We start from the raw sequence: 15,099 nt of genomic DNA on the forward strand, positions 1-15,099 counted from the left end.
GAAGCCCTGCCCCCCTAAGTGGAAACCCTCTAAAAAAAAAAAAAAAAAAAACAGAGAGAGAGAGAGACAGAGACAGAAAGAATCAGGGAACAGATGATGGCATGGCAGTGATACAAGGCTCTATGAGGCTAACCCAGATGGAAAGGTTCAGAGTTTGCACCCTAAGACTTCCTAGAACATGCTAGGCACATGTGTGCCCATGATCTGGGGCTGGCTGAAGCTGGCAATAGATTGTGGCATGAGGACTATATTGAGAGTGCCTATCTCTCTGTCTCGCTTGTTCATGGAAGAATGAAATAAATAAACTTTAATTTTTGTTTTATTTATTTTTTAATTTGCTAGAGGTCACATGCATTTATTGGAGAGTGAGAGTGAGAAAGTGAAAGGCATCCCCTAATGGGGTGCAGTCATGCTGCAACCTCATCTCCTCCATTCTCCTCTCAGGATGTGGGGCATGGCCTGTTTTTTTAAATTATTTTATTTAATTTTATTTATTTTAATTTGACCAAGGAGGGACAGAGGGAGAGAGAGAAGGTGAGAAAGCAAGCCTCCAGGTCTAGGACTCGAACCGTGGTCGGCCATGTGGGTGTCCAGTGCCCTTAACCACCATGTCACCTGCTGGCCCCAACATAGACTGTGTTTAAAGCCACTGGGTCTGGGACCTGAACCACGTAGTTGGCTGTCTAGGATTCAGCTGCCACCACACTAGTGGCTGACCCTGAAACAAACTTTTTTAAAAAAATAATTATTTTATTATTTATTTATTCATTCATTTATTTCATTTTTTTATTTTGACCAGAGAGGGACAGAGTGAGAGAGAAAGAGAGAGAGGGAAAGTGAGAGAGCAAGCCTTCAGGTCCAGGACTTGAACCATGGTCGGCCATGTGGGAGTCCAGCGTCCTTAACCACCATGCCACCTGCCGGCCCCACAAACAAACTTTTAAAAAGGTCATTAAAAAGAAAGAGAGAGAGGAAGAAAGAAGCAGAACCAGATCCCAAGGATCCTCGACCTTTCCACCCAGTACCTGAGAGGTACTCTTTTTGCTCAACTTAACCATTTGGAAATACTCTAAACCCTCAGGAAGGCAGAGCTGAGCCTGTTGCCATGCTGGGTTTTGCAGAACACTCCCTTCTACCTCCCACTGTGTGGAGCCCCCACACACAAAGAAAGAGAGCTAGGATGGGTACTACAGGGTCAGAGTGCTCCCTGCCACGTCGCCCTCTCCCCTCCCAGCTGTCTTCACCCTTTCGTGCTTCAGTTAGGGCAGTTTGAGAGGGAGAAGACATTGGGCAGAGTGAGATCCCAGTTTCTCAGGGAAATGAGGCCAAATCTAAAAGAATCAAATGTCAAGCAAATAAGATTTCAACAGTTTACCCAGACATCATCAGGAGCTAAAGAGATTTTTGCACCCACGTAGCAAATCTAGCCCTCTGTTTCTGAGATTTTTCTCCCTCAGTTTCTGTGTTCCACTATTGAGATCTAGCAGAGCTTTTTGTGGCTAAGCCTATCTGAGATGATCCCTTAGGTCAAGTGGATGGCTCACTCCTCGCCTCCATGTGAACTTATCTCTTCTGCCTTTTCAGGGCACTCTCTCCACGTCCATTCTCCTCACTTCGTAGGGTTTCTAACATTACAATTATAACCTTGTGGAGGTACAGGTGATGTACACTAAGCATATAGATAGTGCAATGTGATGAGTCTTGGCATATATGTATGGAGGTGAAACCACCACCACAATTAAGATAGTGAATATCATGAGGCCAGCAGGTGATGTGGTTGTTGAGGTACTGGACTCCCACATGGCTGACCACGGTTCGAGTCCCAGACCTGGAGGCTTGCTTTCTCTCCCCCCACATCTCTCTCTGTGTGTCTCTCTGTAGTGAGTACATTTGCCCTATAGCAAATTAAAAATAACAATACTAATAATAATAAATTAAATTAATATATATTTTTAAAAAGGTAGTGAACAGCTGAGGCCAGCAGGTCATATAGTGGTTATAGCACTGGACTCCCATGTGGCCAACTATGTATTATTTTTATTTTTTATTTTATTTATTCATTTATTTAGTTTTTAATTTGAACAGAGAGAGAGACAGAGGGTGAGAGTGAGAGAGAGAGGAAGTGAGAAAACAAGCCACCAGATTCAGCACTCGAACCCTGGTCAGCCATGTGGGAGTGTCCAGCGCCTTAACCACAGCACCACCTGCTGGTCCCCTGACTATGTATTTTGAGCTGACCTGGTGACTTGAAAATCATGCCAGGCAGGTGTATGTGTTCCTAAAATCCCAAGAGGACACTGGAGGAAAAGGAATTGTGGTGTGGCCATCCTCCCTGGGGGTGATTTCTTACTTTCCCTGTTTCTCTCTCTCTCCAGTGAGCATATGTGCCCAATAGCAAAAATCTTTAAAAAAAAAGATACTGACCTTTCATCACTTCCAAAAAGTTTCTTCCTGCCCTTGGTGATCTTTCCCTTCTTCCACCACTGTCCCCATGCCACCACTGACTGGGTTTTTGTCACTATATTGTGGATCAGTTTGCACTTTCTAGAATTTTTTTAATAAATGAAACTATTCAGTATAGTTCATTTTAGTCTGGCTTCCTTCACTTAGCGTCATTTGGAGATTCATTCATGTTGTTGTAGGTGTAAATAGTTCACTCTGGCCCAGCCTCAAGGATTCAAGTGGTAGCATGCTGATCTGTGGGTACTGGAACCCACAAGGCTGATCATGGGTTCAGATCCTGGTTAACCTGAGAGTGGGTGCAGGCAGGGCTGGGGAATGGGGTTGTGGTGCAACCACACCGTATCCAGGGTACCTGCCTCTCCTCCATCTCTTGCATATGCATGTGCACATACTCTATCACAGATAAAATAAACTTAAAATAAAAAGTTTTCCCTTCTTGGGCCAGTAAGTGGTATGGAGGTTAAGGCAGCTGAATGGTCAACTGCATGGTCTGAGTCCCAGACTCAGTAGCTTAAAAAGCACGCTGGGAGCATGTGTGTGTGTGTCCGAAGTTCCAGGAGGAGACGAGGAGAAGGGACTGCAGTTTGGCGAGCCCCCCTGGGGGTGCTTTCTCTCTCTCTCTCTCCCTCTCTCTGGTGAGTGCACACCCCTATAGCGAAAACAAAAGTTTGCCCTTCTTTATTGCTGGGTTCTATGCCACTGCACGGCTATAGCACAATCTGTTCACTCTTTTACCTGTGATTGATATCTGGATGGGTTCCCTTTGTGGTTATTACAAATAGAGCTGCTGTGAACAGCTGAGTACAAGTTTTTGTGTGACTGTGTCTCCATCTCCCACACGCTTCTGGATTCTTCTTCCCACCGCATCCCCATTTACTCACCTCCCTGGTACTTAAAACAATAATAACCCATCTCCCCCCAACACTCACAGGGTCAAGGCCCAGCCTCCTGGAAGATTTGCTTCTTTTAATCTTTCCTTGAGTAAACAGAGCCAACCCCTTCATCACTTTTATTGGTTTACTCCAAACTCTCTCGTTTGTATCTTCCTGGTAATGAGATGTCTGGGCTAAGCGAGGTATACTGTCATTATCTCTTCAGCTCAGCAAACGTATGAAAGTCCTTCGTGACGCTTTTTCTAAGGAGGAAAGGTACCTGGCAGAGGGGGCCAGGAATTGATGACACACTCGTATCTCAAAAAGAGAAAGGGGCTAAGGGTCAGACAATGTGGGAGGTTGCACAGGTAGACGACGAGGCCTGAGCGGTTATCTGAACGATTCGTCCCTGTTACTGTAACTCCTATGGGCTGTCACCCAGTGATTTTCTGGAACGCTGGCCCCACTCACCCATTAGTTGTAATCCTTGTAGTCTCAGCTATTTGAGAAGTGAAAGCAGGAGCATAGTAAGTTCAAGGCCAACCTGGGCGACATAGTAAGGCCCTGTCTGTAAATAAAATTCAGAGAGAGAGAGAGAGAAAGGGGCAAGAATCAGATGATTTGTGGAGTTGCTGGGGCGACTACCAGGCCTCGGATATTATTGATATACTTTGTCTTTATTACTGCTTCCTGTGGGCGGTTTCTCAGTGAATTTTCTGGAACAATGGACCCACTCACCCACTAGTTGTCACTGACTAATCTATCACATTTTTACCTCTCAGAGCTATGATAGTATTGCTAATTAAAACTTTTCTCTTGGGGCCGGCAAGTGGCATGGTGGTTAAAGGTGCTGGACTCCGGGACCAGCAGTTAGCGTAATGGCTATGTCGCTGGACTCCCATGTAGTCAACTGTGGTTCGAGTCCCGCACCTGGCGGCTTAAACTCACGCCGGGCACGTGTGCGTGTGTTCCCAAGATCCCGAGAGGAGGGAACCAGCAGTTAGCATAATGGCTATGTCACTGGACTCGCATGTAGTTGACCACAGTTCACGTCCCGGACCTGGTGGCTTAAAACTCACGCCAGGCGCATGTGCGTGCATGCCCAAGATCCCGAGAGGAGAATGGAGGAGAAGGGATTGCCGTGTAGCCATCCCCCAGAGGGTGATTTCTCGATTTCTCTATCTCTCTCTGTCTTTCTGGTGAGCGCATGCAACCAATAAGAAAAAAAAAAACAAAACAAAACAAAAAAAAAAAACCTCTTCAAAAATAAAGATGCTGGACTCCCACATGGTTGACCATGGTTCAAGTCTCAGACCTGGTGGTTTGCTTGCTCACTTCCTCTCTCTCTCTCTCTCTGTCTCCCTCGGATCAACCTGGAAAAAAATAATGATAATAATAATAAATAAAGTTAAATAAAAATAATTCTTAAAAAAAAACTCTCTCTTTTCTTTTCTTCTTTTATTTTTTTTTAGGCTATAGGGTACATGCACTCCTTGGAGAAAGAAAGAGAGAAATCACCTCTCCCTCTGGGAGATGGTCACATCGCAATCCCTTCTCCTCCATTCTCTCAGGATCCTGGGCACTCACATACGTGCCTGCTGTTCTCTAAGTCTCTGGGTCTGGGACTCAAACTGTGCAACTAGTCATGTGGGATCCAGGCACCTTGACCTCTATGCCATCTCCTGGCTCATAAAACTTCTGTCACTTTTCTGGGCACCAGGCATCTGGGACAGTAGAGCCTCCTGAGAGGAAATGGGTAGCTGGGGCCGGGCTGGGGAATAAGTAACTCCACTTATTTAAAAAGCCTAAAGACTATTCTTTGAATTTTTTTTGCTAAGGGGTGCATGTACTTGCCAGAGACTGAGAGATACAGAGAGAGGGAGAAAAGAAAGCAAGACCCCCTTGGGATGATCACAGCATAATCCCTTCTTTATTTTTCTCTCTTTGGGGATTTTGGGTATTCTGTGCATGCACCTGGTGTGCTTCTCAAGCTGCTGTGTCCAGGACTTGAACTGTGGAGTAGGCCAAGTGGGTCGACTGCATGAACTATCAGGCAATAGAGCTGGCCCTGAAAAGATTATTCTTATCAACTATTCTTTCCAGACAGATAATAACAGTATATGGATGTATGTAAAAAAAAAAAAAAACAACTGCAACCTAATTTTTTTTTTCCAAGAGGTGTTTGCTATAGGGCATGTGCACTCGCCAGACAGAGAGAGACAGAGAGACAGAAAGCAAGAAATCACCCCCCCCAGGGGGGATGGCCACGCCGCAATCCCTTCTCCTCCATTCTCCTCTCGGGATCTTGGGCATGCACGCACACGCGCCCGGCGTGAGTTTAACCCACCAGGTTTGGGACTCGAACTGTGGTCGACTACATGGGAGTCCAGCGACATAGCTATTACACCAACTGCTGATCCCAGAACCTAATTCTCAAAAAAATAAAAAAAAGAAAAGAAAAGAAAGAAAGAAAGAAAGAAAGAAAAAGAAAAAGAAAAAAAGGGAGGGCCCTCAGGTGGCATAGTGGTTAAGTGCTTGGACTCCCACATGGCTGACCATGGTTTGAGTCCCAGACCTGGTGGCTTGCATTCTCACTTCCTCTTTCTCTATCACTCTGTCTCTCTCTCTCTGGGCAAATTAAAATAAATAAATAAATAAATAAAGTGAAATAAAAGAATTCTTAAAAAAAAAACCTTTAACCTTCACACATTGTTGGTGGGGATGTAAAAAGGTGTGCAGTCATTTTGGAAGAAACAGTTTAGTGATTTCTTTATTTTTTTCTTTTTAATTTTTTTAATTAAAAAAATTATTTTATTTAACTTTCTTTATTTATTTGACCAGAGAGGGACAGAGTAAGAGAAAGAGGGAAAGTGAGAAAGCAAGCCACCAGGTACAGGACTTGGACCATGGTCGGCTATGTGGGAGTCCAGTGCCCTTAACCACTATGCCACCTGCATTTTAAAAAATGATCTCTCTTTTTAAAATATTTATTTAATTTACTACAGTGCTTATGTGTTTACCAGAGAGAAACAGAAAGAGAGAAAAAGCAAGCCTCCAGAACTGGGACTCAAACTGTGGTTGGCTGGGGCTGGCAGGTGGCATGGTGGCTAAGGGTGCTGAATTCCCACACTGGTGACCTTGGTTTGAGTCCCAAACCTGGAATCCCGTTTTCTCCCTTTTCCTTTCTCTCTCTCTCTCTCTCTGGTCAAATTAAAAAACAAACAAACAAAAACAAAACAAACAAACAAACAAAAAACAAAAAGGGCTTTGTTAACACCTAGAAGGTGGCATCTTGCTTTGAGATTCTGTTGTGACTAACAGTGACACTAGAGGACCTAACAAGAAAAGTAGAGAAATGAGGCTGGAACATACTAATCTGAACCCCTTCATAAAGTGTGGTCTATTGAGCTGTGACCTCTGAGTAGCCCTGCATCAAAGCCATCTTCACTATGCTACCTACTGGCTCAATCACGGCCATCTCTAATGTGAAGTTTCCTGACATCTCTTGCCCTGTATAACCTGTCTCTGTATCAGCTCGGGTGAGTCAAGGGTGGAAAGTGCCAAGATCGCTATCATGTTCCCAAATATTCACTGATAGAAGGGATTATCTGAGAAAAACAGCTGGTCATGTGGATTAAAGTGTACCACTTCATCAGGCCCACCAGACAGTGTGTTGGTTAAGGCACTAGGCTTCAGCAAGGACAATCATGGTTCGAGTCCCAGACTTAGTGGCTTGCTTTCTCATTTTCCTTTGTGTGTGTGTGTGTGTGTATATGCACACACACATATTTGTGTATGTGTGTCATTCTCCCTAATGGAAATATGTACCCTATAGTAAATTGAAAAATAACAATAATGATTACAAAAGAAATAAATGAATAATTCTAGAAAAAAAAGTGCAGCACTTAGCGACAGAAACTATTATGGTCTTGGATTGTGAAATCACAAGGCCCTGCAGAGGTCAGTTATTTGAGACCTCTTAAGGATTCTGCTTTTGACTCATGAAACCAAAAGTTGTATTGGACCCAGACACTTTGATGTAGTCATCAGCTTCATGATTTCTTATAAAGATAAACATGCGCCAGCAGGTGGCATAGAGGTTAAAGGCACTGGATCCCAAAGGGCTAGCTGTGTGCTTCGAGTTCTGGACCTAGTGGCTTGAAAATCACTCCAGGCGCGTGTGTGTGCATGACCAAAATCTAGAGAGGAGAATGGAGAACAAAAGATTGCGGCATGGCCATCCCCTGGGGGGTGATTTCTCACTTTCCCTCTCTGTCTCTGTCTCTCTCTGGCAGGCTCACACACCCTATAGCAAAAAATAAATAAATAAGTAAATAAATAAAAACACTAAACTAAAGATAAACACACACTTACCAGCAATTCCACTCCTGGCACCTATCCAAGAGAAATGAAAACATTTGACACAAAAACATTGGAGGCCAGTGCGTGCTGTGGAGATTAAGGCACGTGGATCTCATATGGCTAACTGAGCTGTTCGAGTCCCAGATCCTACAGCTTGTAAAAGCATGCTGGGCACGTGTGGGCATGTGCCCAAAATCCTGACAGGAGAGTGGAGAGGAATTGCAGCGTGGCCATCCCTCTGGGGGCTGTCTTCTCACTCTCTCTTTCTCTCTCTCTGGCTAGCTCACTTGCCCTTTAGCAAACGGAAAACAAATGTTTATAGTAGCATTTAGTAGCATTGTTCCTTTTTTCCTCTCTCTGTTTAAATTTGCTATAGGGTGCCTGTGCTCCCTGGCGAGAGATGGAGATTTTCGGCATGCACATACCCGTGCCCAGTGTGTTTTCCTTTTCCCTTTTTATTTTCTAATAGATTTTTCCTATAGAGCGTGTGCCCTTGATGAAGAGAGGCAGAGAGACAGTGAGAGGGAAGGTGAGAAATCACCCCCGCCCCCCCAGCAGAGGGCCGTACCACAATCCCTCCTTCATTTTCCTTCCAGAATTTTGGGCATGCAAGCACATGCACCTGGCATGATTTTCAAGCTGCCAGGTCTGGGACTCAAACCATGACTGGTCACGTAGGAGTCCAGGAGTCCAGTGCCTTAATCACCACACCACCTTCTGGCCCCCACACAGTATTATTTTATTTTAACTTATTTATTTAGAATTGTTTATTTCATATTATGTATTATTATATATTTTAAAACTTTGACTGGCAAGAGAGAGAAAGGGAAAGTGAGAAAGCAAGCTATCAGGTCTGGGACTCAGACCACGGTCAGCCATGTGGGAGTCCAGTGCCTTAACCACCACACCACCTGCTGGCCCCCGATATTCTTCTTCTTCTGTATTTTTGAGAGATTTTTGCTATAGGGCATGTGCACTCTCCAGAGAGATAAGAAGTGAGAAGTCATTCCCCAGGGGAGATGGCCACACGTAATCCTTTCTCCATTCTCCTCTCAGGATTTTGGGTATGCACATGCATTTCCAGCTGCTGGGTCCAGGACTCGAACTGTGGTTGGCTATGTGGCAGTCCAGCGACATAACCATTATGCCATCTGCTGGTCCCAGTATTATTCTTAACAGCCAAAGAGTGGAAACAATCCACTATCTATTAAACTCATGGCTAGATAAACAAAATGTAGTACATCAAAACAATGAAATACCATTTAGCAGTAAAATATAGATATGTGCTACAGCATGGAGAAAACGCAAAAACACTGCAATAAAGAAGTTATTTGGACTGTTATTGGGCTGGTCCTTGGCCTGGTGGTTAAAGGAGCCTATTCTCTTGTTGCCAACTGCACAGTTTGAGTCCTGGACCTGGCAGCTTGAAAAACACACCAGTACCTAGGGACTAGTAGTTGGCATAATGGCTATGTTGCTGGACTCCCATGTTGTCGACCATAGTTCAAGTCCCAGATCCAGTGGCTTAAACTTACGCTGGGCGCATGTATGTGTGTGCCCAAGATCCCGAGAGGAGAGTGGAGGAGAAGGGATTGCGGCATGGCCATCCCCTCTAGGGGGGTAATTTCTTGCTTTTTGTCTGTCTCTGTCTTTCTGGTGAGTGCATGTACCGTATAGCAAAAAACTCTCAAAAAAGAAAGAAAAAGAAAAAAACACCAGTGCCCACCTATGTGTGCATGCCCAAAATTCCAAAAAGAGAGATGAACAGAGAAGGGCTTGTGGCTTGTGACCATTCCCCATGGAGGCTGCGTTCTTGCTTTGCCTCTGTTCCTCTGCCTCTCTCCAGTGAGCACATATGCCTATGAAAAACAAAAAACAAAAAACAAAAAAACCCACAAAACATTAAAAACAAACAAACAAAAAAAACCACTGGGAGCAAGTGCAGATGTAGCCCAAATCTTAACAGGATGGAGAAATGGAGGAGAAGGGATTGTGGTATGACTACACCCCATTGGATAGTGCTTTTTCCCTCTCTCTGTCTCTCTTTGGTGAGAATATGCACGCTCTGGCAATTAAAACAAAGAAAGAATATACTATTTTGGGGGGCCAGTGGGTGGTGTGGTGGTTAAGGGTGCTTGACTCTCACATGGCTGACTGTGGTTTGAGTCCCAGACCTAGCAGCTTGGTTTCTCACATTCCCTCTCTCTTTCTCTGTCCCTCTTTGCTCAAATTAAAAAAAAAAAAACAGTAAATAAAGTTACATTAAAAAATAAAAAATAAAAATAAGAAAATATGCTATTTGAGAAAGAAAAAGAGAGGGGCCAGCAAGTGGCATAGTGGTTACATCGCTGGACTCCCCACATGGCCAACAGTGGTTTGAATCTTGGACCTCGTGGCTTGAAATTCACACCGGCATGTTTGTGTGCCTGCCCAAGATCCCCTGGAGAGCACACACCCTAAGGCAAAAACCTCTAAAAAAAAAAAAAAAGAAAGAAAGAGAGAAAGAAAAAGAAAGAGGGCTGGCCCCAATGCCTTAGTGGTTGGAGGAACCAGATCCCATACGGCTGACTGCCTGCAGTTCAAGTCCTAGCCCCAGCAGCTTGACAAACGGGTCCAGTCATGTGTGCATGCATGCCCAAAATCTCAGTGGGATGGAGAAATGGAGGAGAAAGGATTGTGTTGTGGCCACACCCCATTGGGGGCTGCACACACCCTCTGCTATTAAAAAGAAAAAGGGCAGGAAACAAAAGAATTCTAGACACTGGTATAATGGAGGGAGGGGGCTTTACGAAGATCCTCTGCTGGAGTGTTTTCTCCCCCTGCAGGAACTCGTCCCTTTGGGAGGAATAAGGTGTTCAAGAAAAGTGCTAAGGGAACCAGCAGTTAGCGTAATGGCTATGTCGCTGGATTCCCACGTAGTTGACCGCGGTTTGCGTCCCGGACCCGGTGGCTTAGAACTCACGCCAAGCGCGTGTGCGTGCGTGCCCAAGATCCCGAGAGGAGAATGGAGGAGAAGGGATTGCTGCGTGACCATCCCCTCTGGGGGGTGATTTCTCGCTTTCTGTCTCTATGTCTCTCTGTCTGGCGAGCGCACGCGCCCTATAGCGAAAACCTCTCCAAAAAAAAAGAAAGAAAGAAAGAAAGAAAAGTGCTAAGAAATTGAGAAGGGCAGAAGGATTTCCTGGGGACTCAGCTAGGTTCTGTGCTAAATGGATGTAAGCCGGCTGCTCAGTATTCCCGTAGGTGGGTGGTCTGTTAGCGGCTGGCAGTACAGAAGCCCCAGACAGCTGCTGCTCGGCTGCCTTCTAAATTTGGAGGCTGTAGGGTTATTTATTTATTTTTAATCAGAAAGTGTTGTTACTTTATTCATCAAGATCCCTCAAGTATTCCTTCAAGAATTCATGAGGTCTTGTCCCCATCTCTGAATTCTTCTTCCATCCCATTTCCAATATACAACTCACACACGCCCCTAGGTGCCAATCCTTTCTCTTCAATTTCTGCTCCTGACGGGGTTGGTGGTAGCCAGGTAGTCTTGTCAGTTATTCTTAGGTCAGAACATGTGCTTTATTGGCCCTTGATCTAGGATACATTCGTTGGAAGGAAGAGTCCCAGTCTAGGAACTTTTTTTATTTGTGTGTTTTTATTTTATTTTTTGGCTATAGGATGCATGTACTGGTTGGAGAGACACAGAGAGAGGGAATGAGAGGAAAGGTGGGACATCACTCCCTGGGGGGATGGACACACTGTGTCCCTTCTCCTCCATCTTCCTCCTGGGATTTTGGGCATGCACACACATGTGCCCAGTGTGATTTTCAAGCCATCAGATCTGGGAATTGAACCATAGTCCACCATGTAGGAGTCCAGCAACTTACCTACCACATCACTTGCTGGTCCCACGTCTGGGAACCGTCACAGTACTAGGCCATGCAGTGTCCATGTGGCTCCTCAGTCACTCAGTCAAAATTTATCCAAAATATAGTTACCAAATACCAACCTTATGCCAGGCTCTGAGCACGGAAGTATAAACAGGACAGAGTCTGGGGCAGCACAGAATTGGGTGTGGGGAGATTTGGAAAGAAATAATTACCATATAGTGTGATATATTAGAGGTGTGTACAGAGCAGAGAGTGACTAATTCTGTCGAGGAGGAGAAAAGTAGGAACAGGGTGTAGAAGGAAAGCTGGGAGTTCACGGAGACAGACTTGCAGGCCGGGAACAGCGAGTGAGAAGCAAGGAGCTGTAAAGGCTATGTCCGTGAACCAGGGAATTAACGATGGGGTGGCCAAGAAACAGAGAGGCAGAGGTGCTAAAGGCAGGTTGGGGCCAGACTAGTAAGAACCTCGGTGACAATCCAATAAGCTGTACTTTTCCTGGAGGAAACAGGGACTAAAGGAGAATTAGAAAGTAGGTAGAGGGTCAGCTGGTGGTGTGGTGGTTAAAGCAGCTGAATCCCACATAGCCAACTATAGGGTTCAAGTCCTGGACCTGGCAGTTTGAAAAATATGCCAGGTACGTGTGAGTGTGTTTCCAGAATCCCAAAGGAGGGAGAAATAGATGAGACTATCTCTCATGGGGAGTGCTGTCTCACTTTCCCTGCCTCTCTGTCTGGCAAGGATATGCACCTCTGGCAAATTATAAAAAGAAAGAAGGGAAGCAGGAAAGAAGGAAAGGAAAGAAAGAAAGGAGAAAAACTTTGATGGGACTAGCAATTGGCGTAATGGCTATGTTGCTAGACTCCCATGTAGTCGACTGTGGTTCTAATCCCAGACCCGGTGACTTAAACTCACGCCAGGCACGTGTGCGTGCGTGCCCAAGATCCAGAGAGGAGAATGGAGGAGAAGGGATTGCGGTGTGGCCATCCCCGCTGGGGGGTGACTTCTGGCTTTCTGTCTCTCTATCTCTCTCTTTCTGGCAAGCACACGTCCCCTATAGCAAAAACCTCTCCAAACAACAACAACAACAAAAACTTTGACCATGTTTCTCCTTCCTGCCTCTTTTGGAGGGTCCTGGTGCCCAGACTCCACTTGGGATCTAATTATTGCAAAAATAACAGTTTGGGCTGATCACTTCAGTTTCTTTTTTTCTTTTCCTTTTTTCTTTTCTTTTTTTTTTTTTTTTTTTTTTTTTTGAGAGGTTTTTGCTATAGGGCACGTGCACTTGCCAGAAAGACAGAGACAGAAAGCAAGAAATCGCCCCCCCCCCCAAGAGGGGATTGCCACACCACAATCCCTTCTCCTCCATGCTCCTCTTGGGATCTTGGGCATGCATGCACACACACCCAGCATGAGTTTAAGCCACCAGGTCTGGGACTCGAACTACAGTCACCTACATGAGAGTCCAGTGACATAGCTATGATGCCAACTGCTGGTCCCATAGTGTTTTGTTTTGTTTTGTTTTGTCTTGTTTTTAAGAGGTTTGGGGCTTAGGGTGCATGCACTCACCGGAGAAAGAGACAGAGAGTGAGAGGGGAAAGTGAGAAACCAACCCTTGGGGGGGATGGCCATGCCACAATCCCTTCTCCTCCACTTTCCTCCTAGGATCTTGGGCACGCACGCACATGCATCCAGGACACTTCATTTTTTTAAAGTTATTTATTGTATTATTATTATTATTATTTTAATTAGACCAGAGAGAGACAGAGAGCGTGAGAAAGGGAAAGTGAGAAAGCAAGCCACCAGGTCCAGGGCCCAACTGCAGTCGGCCATGTGGGAATTCAGCGCCTCAGCCACCATAACACCTGGTTGTCCCAGGCACTTCAGAGTCTATGCAGGCTTTATGATTTTAGTCTTCAATAAAGTACGTGCTACCTCAAACTTAATTATTCAATCCTCCTCTATTTTTCTCCAAGTCAGATATAACATCTTCTTTTAATTTTTTGTTTTTTTAATTGCCAGAGGGCGCATGTGTTTGCCATAGAGGGACAGCGAGAGAAAGAAGCCCTCATCAGGTGTGGTCGGTCATGCTCCAGTTCCTTCTCCTCCTCTTCTCCATCCCATTGGGATTTTTGGCACACATACACACGCACAGCCTACATGTTTTCCAAAGCATGGTCGACCGTGTGGGCTCCAGCTCCCTTAATCTCTAGGGCAAGTAAGGTGTAACTTCTAAATATGCCCTGATTTCATGGATAGATCAAGCTTTATTTATTTTTTTTTTCACTATGGAATATTGCAAACGTTCATGAAGGCGGGAGAATAATGTAATAAACCTTGCTGTATCTACCAACCAGTTTAACAATACTCAATTCGCAGCTGATCTTATTTCTTCTAACCCATCCCTCTCCTTCCTTTCCAACACACACACTGTATTATTTTTTTTAAAAGAATTATTTTATTTTGCTTTATTTATTTAAATTTGACCAGAGAAGGACAGAGAGAGAGAGAGAGAGAAAGGAGAGAGGGAAGGAAAGTGAGAAAGCAAGCTGACGCGTCTGGAACTCAAAATGCGGTCTACCATGTGCGAGTCCAATGCCCTTAACCACCACACCACCTGCTGGCCCCAACACACTGGATTATTTCTGAAGGAAATCTCCAATACTGTTGGATTGTTGGAAAGGTCATGAGACATATTTACATAGAAAAACGCATTGTGATTTTTCTGACAACGCAATATGTAATTACATCTGTAGATATTGCAATGGGTGTGTGTGTGTATATATTTTGTTGTTGTTGTTAATTATCTGCCAGAGGGGGCATGCACTTGCCAGAGAGCAAGAAGGAGGAAAAGTGAGACAGCATTCCCATGGGAGAACAGTCACGCTACAATCTCTTCTCCATTTCTTCCGCCTTTCGGGATTTGGGGCGCATATACACACACGCCTTGTATGTTTTTCACGCTGCTAAGTCTAGAATTTTTTTTTTTATGAAATATTTTACTTAACTTTATTTATTTATTTATTTATTTATTTATTTATTTATTTATTTATTTATTTATTTATTTATTTATTTATTTATTTATTTATTTATTTATTTATTTATTTATTTATTTATTTATTTATTTATTTATTTATTTATTTATTTATTTATTTATTTATTTATTTATTTATTTATTTATTTATTTATTTATTTATTTATTTATTTATTTATTTATTTATTTATTTGTTCTAATTAGGCCAGAGAGGGACAGAGCAAGAGAGAGAGAGAAAGTGAGAAAGCTGCAAGGTCTGGGACTTGAACCATGGTCGACCATGTAGGAGTCCAGCGCCCTTAACCACCACACCACTTGCTGGCCCCCATTTTCTTTTTTTTCTCAATAATTATTCATGGGGCCAGCAGGTGGCATGGTGGTTAAGGCATTGGAATTCCCACATGGCTGACCACAGTTCAAGTCCTGGACCTGGTGGCTTGCTTTCTCACTTTCCCTCTCTCTCTTTCTCTGGCAAAACTCATGTGAAAAAAATCTT

This window comes from Tupaia chinensis, unplaced genomic scaffold, assembly GCF_000334495.1.
Source record: "Tupaia chinensis unplaced genomic scaffold, TupChi_1.0 Scaffold147608_1, whole genome shotgun sequence".
Classification (NCBI taxonomy): domain Eukaryota; kingdom Metazoa; phylum Chordata; class Mammalia; order Scandentia; family Tupaiidae; genus Tupaia; species Tupaia belangeri.